The sequence below is a fragment of the Mixophyes fleayi genome, chromosome 10 (genome assembly GCF_038048845.1).
Source record: "Mixophyes fleayi isolate aMixFle1 chromosome 10, aMixFle1.hap1, whole genome shotgun sequence".
Classification (NCBI taxonomy): domain Eukaryota; kingdom Metazoa; phylum Chordata; class Amphibia; order Anura; family Limnodynastidae; genus Mixophyes; species Mixophyes fleayi.
In genome coordinates, this window is record NC_134411.1 from 49540354 (window position 1) to 49546353 (window position 6000).

Below are 6000 nucleotides of genomic sequence, written 5' to 3' on the forward strand. Positions count from 1 at the left end.
CCTTTTCTGTGTTTACCTTTTCACAGGTAAACATTACAGTCCTCTGTAATTAAACATAGAGCTCTATCTGTGGACCTTTTCCCTATCTTAACACATGAGACCTCCTGGTGTGATGTACATTCATACAGAATTGGTGAACAATAATCCTTTTGTCTAGGCTGAAACAATGGACTACTCTGCAAGATAAGAAAACCATGCTGGCAGACATTATAACTACTTACAAATAGAATATATACAACTTTAAATATGACTGACAAATATGGGGAACCAGAGGGCTTGAAAAAGTATGTGTTTTCATAGTCCACAATATGTGAGAAACGAGGTGCAGACTGGTTTAGGTGATATTAATACTTCGTTTCACCACAGAGAGGAAGATGTTCTCATAAAACCCCTTTTTAAATTTTCCTCAATGTACACAGACATAGCTTGTGATTCAGGTAAGGACAAGGGGTAAACGCGTCCCCGAGAAGAAGACTTGTCTGGTAATAGCTTGATAGTTCAGTCCCAGGGCTGATGCAATGGGTAACTTGGAAGCTTCCTGCTCACAAAATACGTCAGAGTATGCGGCACACTGTGTTGGAATATCGAAAGATGCTGTAGGAGAGGATGAGTAATCCTTCTCAGGCAACTGCATCTTCTGAAGGCAAAGAGATTGGCAGTTGGGTCCCCAGGAAAGTACTTTAGCTTTCTGCCAATCCAGTACCGGAGAATGAAGTGTGAGCCAGAGGAGACCCAAGACCAGAGGATTTATGTCTTTAGGAATCACTAGGAAAGATAAGATCTCGGTATGCAGTGCTCCTATTTGGAGAGACAGAGGAACTCTTTGGAATCTAATGGAGCCTCCCCTCAATCCTACTGTCGTCAATGGCCATGATAAAAACAGGTTAGCATCAGGGGAAGGCTGGCAAATTTGAGCCCGGTCAGAAAGATCCGACTCAGCAGCCTATTAGGAACATTTTAAAGGAAAAAAATGCAGGTGGCCCAGTGGGCCAAGGTAACCTGCTATGAGACCGGCCCGGGGGACAGATATCCCCTGCCCCCAGCCCAGCCGGCCCCTGGTTGGCATAGTGAAACCGTGGTAAGGAAAGCATCTCTGCTGTAGCAGCCAATATAAAATTGCCAGTGGGCCGGAATTGATGACGGCAGGTAGGAAACCTGGCATAACGAAGAAATACACCAATAGAAAAGTTAGTGTCATGTGGAGAAAATTCGTACATACCTAACCCGGCCTCTCTGGTTAGGCCTTCCTGTTTCCCAGGTGCTTAGGACAATTTTCTAGGAGGTGACCTTGTTCCCCACAGTACAAGCACAGGTTATTTTTAAATCATCTCTCCTTTTCTTCTGGAGAGACGCGTGCACGACCGAGTTGCATGGGTTACGCCACAGACAGTATGAGACACTGGAATCTAGGAGCTAAGCGTAGGCTAGTGCGGCAGCCAAAGTACGGAACTGAATAGCGTACTGACTTCTAGGGAGTGATCCCTGACTAAAGCCAAGAATACCAGAAGCTGCACTAGAAACCCAACCAGGTTCATCAAAAATCTTTTTACAGGAAGGTGTAACTATTGTGCAACAAGAGGTTGTTGTGCTCCCACAACGGAGAGGCACATGCTAAGGCTTGTCCGGACGGAAGGGAGATAATGTATGCAACTTTTGTATTCTCAGTAGGAAAGTTCCCTGGCTTTAATTTAAACTGTATTGTGCACTGGCTTAGAGATCATGGACAGGCCTTTGGATCACTATCAAATTTAGGAGGATTAGAATCCGGAGATGGGACACTGTGGCTTGGGTCACTGCAGGAGTTTGCGCCGGAGTTGAAGGATCTGGTGGAGTGGTGTCACGGGCACTAGGAGTCTTTACCCAGGGATCACCAGGTGGTAGGCTTACCAGAGCAATGTAGATGGTAATAGTGTACTCTGGTAGCTGGGTGATCACGGAACAGAAGATGGTGGATGATGAGATGCTCAGGAAAGTCTATGACTAGCAACACTGGTAATATGGAGGTAGTAGTACACGAGGAACTGTATGGACAAGGACACGTGAAGGTAGTCAGTGGTCTGCGATAGCAAGTTGTACCACTGCTATAGTGAGGAGGGATGTCCAACAGAAACGAGGAGGTGAGAGAGTCAGCGGTCTGCGGATAGCAAGTTGTACCGCTGTCTGAGTGAAGGAATGGAATCCAAGTGGAGGTATCCGGGGAGTCAGTGGTCTGCGATAGCAAGTTGTACCACTGCTGTGTGAGAGGATACTGGAACAGGTGATACTGGAGACAGGGATCAGTGGTCTGCTACTAGCAAGTTGTACCACTGAATATATATGTGAGGAGGTGCACGGGGAGAGACTGCAACACAGGATATACACAGGCACCTTATACACAATCCACAGTAACATGCACAATATATATAAATGACTGAACAGCTCTGCAAATATAGAAAGTCTCTTGAAGTAGTCCAGCACAAGTTAACACAGTCAATGATGGCAATAGACTCAGCGGCTAGCAGGCTCCAGAGGAGAACCAACACAGTCCAGCAAGATATGCAATACACCAGCACAGTCAATGAGAAGTATGCATACCGTGGTTCAGAAGCAGGCAGTCAGATAGGAGTGCAGCGATACCTGAGCGGCAGGAGGCCGGCTGGATGAGAAGTCCCTGGATAGATGAGGCAGCGGTCTAGTAGGTGCAGCGCACAGGTAAGTAGACCAACAGGGACACGAATCCACAGGAATCAGTAACACGTGGAATTGGACTCATGGAGGACCCAGGAGAATGGAGATGATCCAGCAGAGGAGTAGTTGATGAGATACGAATCCAATGCTGACAGGAGGGTAGAGACCAGCGGGACACGTGAAGGCGTGGAGAGCGGATCAGCAGTAGATGGACGATAGCGCGGTCAGCAGCAGCAGGGCTCTGCGAGTACACGGAGGTAACCAGTAGCAACCAATAGGTATCAGTAGCGATGGAACACGGGAGAGCAGAGTAGACCAGGAGCTGTTGATCACGGAGAGTAGCGGATGGCAATGAGAGCAGCAGTCTCGAGGAAACACAGGAGAGCTGAGAAGAGACTGCAGTGCACAGGCCAGCGGATAGGAATCAGCTAACTGTCACGATGATGAACACAGGCGAGTTGCAAGCTGGAGGCTGTAGTGCACAGAGGCAGCGGATAGGAATCAGCTAACAGTCACGATGGTGAACACAGGCGAGTTGCAAGCTGGAGGCTGTAGTGCACGGAGGCAGCGGATAGGAATCAGCTCACAGACTTGATGAGGCACAGGTGAGTGGATGTGAAGTAAAGGCTGGAGTGCACGGAGGCAGCGGATAGGAACCAGCAAACAGTCACAATGAAATATAATAGCGTTGATGTGGTTTAGAGAACTGTAGTGCACGGAGGCAGCGGATAGGACTCAGCAAACGGTCACAATGATATATAAAATGTTGAAGTGGTTTGGAAGACTGTAGTGCATGGAGGCAGCGGATAGGAATCAGCAAACAGTCACGATGATACAGTTGATGGTAGAAGTGGTATGGAAACCACAGTAGTAGAAGTGGTTTGGAAACCACAGCGGTAAAAGTGGTTTGGAAACCACAGGAAACAGCAGCGCTGAATACACGAGGAATACAGGAACACCTTCAGAGACTCATGGGGAATGAGACTCCAAGATCAGGCCACGTGGTGTTAACCACAGGTGCTTAATATAGGGAGGTTGCCTGATCTGCCAATTGAGTTAAAGGGACATACACTGAAGTATAGGAAAGGGCTGCGCATGCGCAGACCCTCAGGATGGAGGACGGCCACGGTTCCTAAATGTCCGGGAAGAGGCACTCACAGTACGGTGAGTGACAGTACCCCCCCTTTTAAAGGTGGGCACAGAACGCCTGGAACCGGGCTTGTCCGGATTTTTGGAGTAGAACTTCTTCAAAAGGGCAGGAGCATTAAGATCTTCAGCTTTGATCCAAGAGCGCTCCTCAGGACCAAAGCCCTTCCAATGAACGAGGAAACGGAGGACTCCTCGCGAAATTTTTGCGTCTAGTACCTCAGTAATCTCAAAATCCTCCTCCTGATGAACTTGAACTGGCTGCGGAGCTGAGGGAGGATTTGAGAAACGGTTGATAATAAGAGGTTTGAGTAAAGACACATGGAAGGCATTAGAAATCCGAAGATTCTTAGGAAGAAGAAGTTTCACACATACTGGATTGATTACTTGAATGATCCTATATGGACCAATAAAACGAGGGGCGAATTTCATAGATGGAACCTTCAAACGAATGTTTTTAGTAGATAACCAGACACGATCTCCAATTTTTAGTGGTGGAATAGCCCGCCTCTTCTTATCTGCGAAAGATTTATATTTGATAGATGTCTTCTTTAAACAGGTTTTGACCTGAGACCAGATATTTTTAAAGGTCTGACAAGCAGTCTCCACCGCAGGAACTTGGGTGGGCGGGAGGGCAGGAAATTCCGGAAAAGACGGATGGTGACCGTAGACCACAAAAAATGGAGTTTTGGATGATGACTCATGGTACATGTTGTTATGGGCGAATTCAGCCCAAGGAAGCAACTCTACCCAGTTGTCTTGATTGGCTGAAGAGAACATCCTTATAAAAGTCTCAAGATCTTGATTGACACGTTCAGTTTATCCGTTAGATTGCGGATGGTAAGAAGATGAGAGTGCTAATCGTATGCCCAAGGTTTTACAAAGGGCTCACCAGAATCTGGAAACGAATTGTACTCCTCTATCCGACACAATCTCAGAAGGACATCCGTGGATACGGAAGATCTCTTTAATGAAATGTTCAGCCAGAGTAGACGAGGAAGGCAAACCAGATAGAGGAATGAAATGAGCCATCTTCGAAAATCTGTCCACCACCACCCAAATAGTGTTATGATTCTTACTAGGTGGTAAGTCAGTAACGAAATCCATACTAATATGGGTCCACGGTTTGGACGGAATGGGTAGTGGTCGCAGCAACCCTGCTGGGGTTCTGCGGGAGGATTTGAACTGGGAACATAGCTCACAGGAAGCAATGAACTCTTTGACGTCTCTCCTCATTGAGGGCCACCAGTAACTTCGAGAGAGAATCTCAAAGGTCTTGTGTTCACCGGCGTGTCCAGCAAAACGAGAGGCATGGAACCACGAAAGAATTTTCCTCCTTAGAGTAGGAGGCACGAGGGTCTTCCCAAATGGTAGCGTTTTGGTGGAAGAAGCAGCCAGTGAGATACATTTGGGGTCTAGAATGGTATGGTTGGAAACCTCTTCTATATCAGAGGACGTCACAAAAGCTCTAGATAAAGCGTCAGCTTTTTTGTTCTTGGCAGCTGGTTTGAAGGTTATTATTAATTCAAAACGGGAAAAGAAAAGAGACCATCTTGCTTGACGAGGGTTCAAGCATTGGGCAGACTGGAGATATGACAAGTTCTTATGATCCGTGAAGATCGTCACCGGATGGCGAGCTCCCTCCAATAAGTATCTCCATTCCTCTAATGCAGCTTTGATAGCTAGTAACTCCTTGTCCCCGATAGTATAATTCTTCTCTGCGGGCAGGAGACCCCGAGAATAGAAGGCACAAGGATGGAATTTTTGCTGTTCCGAGCGTTGAGAGAGAATAGCTCCTAAGCCCACATTAGAGGCATCTACTTCCAGGAAGAAGGGGAGTGTCACATCAGGCTGTCGAAGGATTGGAGCCGAAGAGAAGGACTCTTTTAGTGTTTGAAAGGCTTGAAGAGCCTCAGGTGACCATTGCTTAGGATTAGCCCCCTTCCTAGTCAGGGCCACAATAGGAGATGCAATGGAAGAAAAGTCTTGAATGAAGCGTCTATAGTAATTGGCAAAACCTAAAAAACGCTGGATAGCACGGAGAGTAGTTGGCTGGGGCCAATGTAGTACAGCATTCACCTTGTCTGGATCCATCTTCAGGCCAACTCCGGAAACTATATACCCCAAGAATGGAATCTGGGGTAATTCGAATGAACATTTTTCTAATTTACAGAACAATGAATTTTT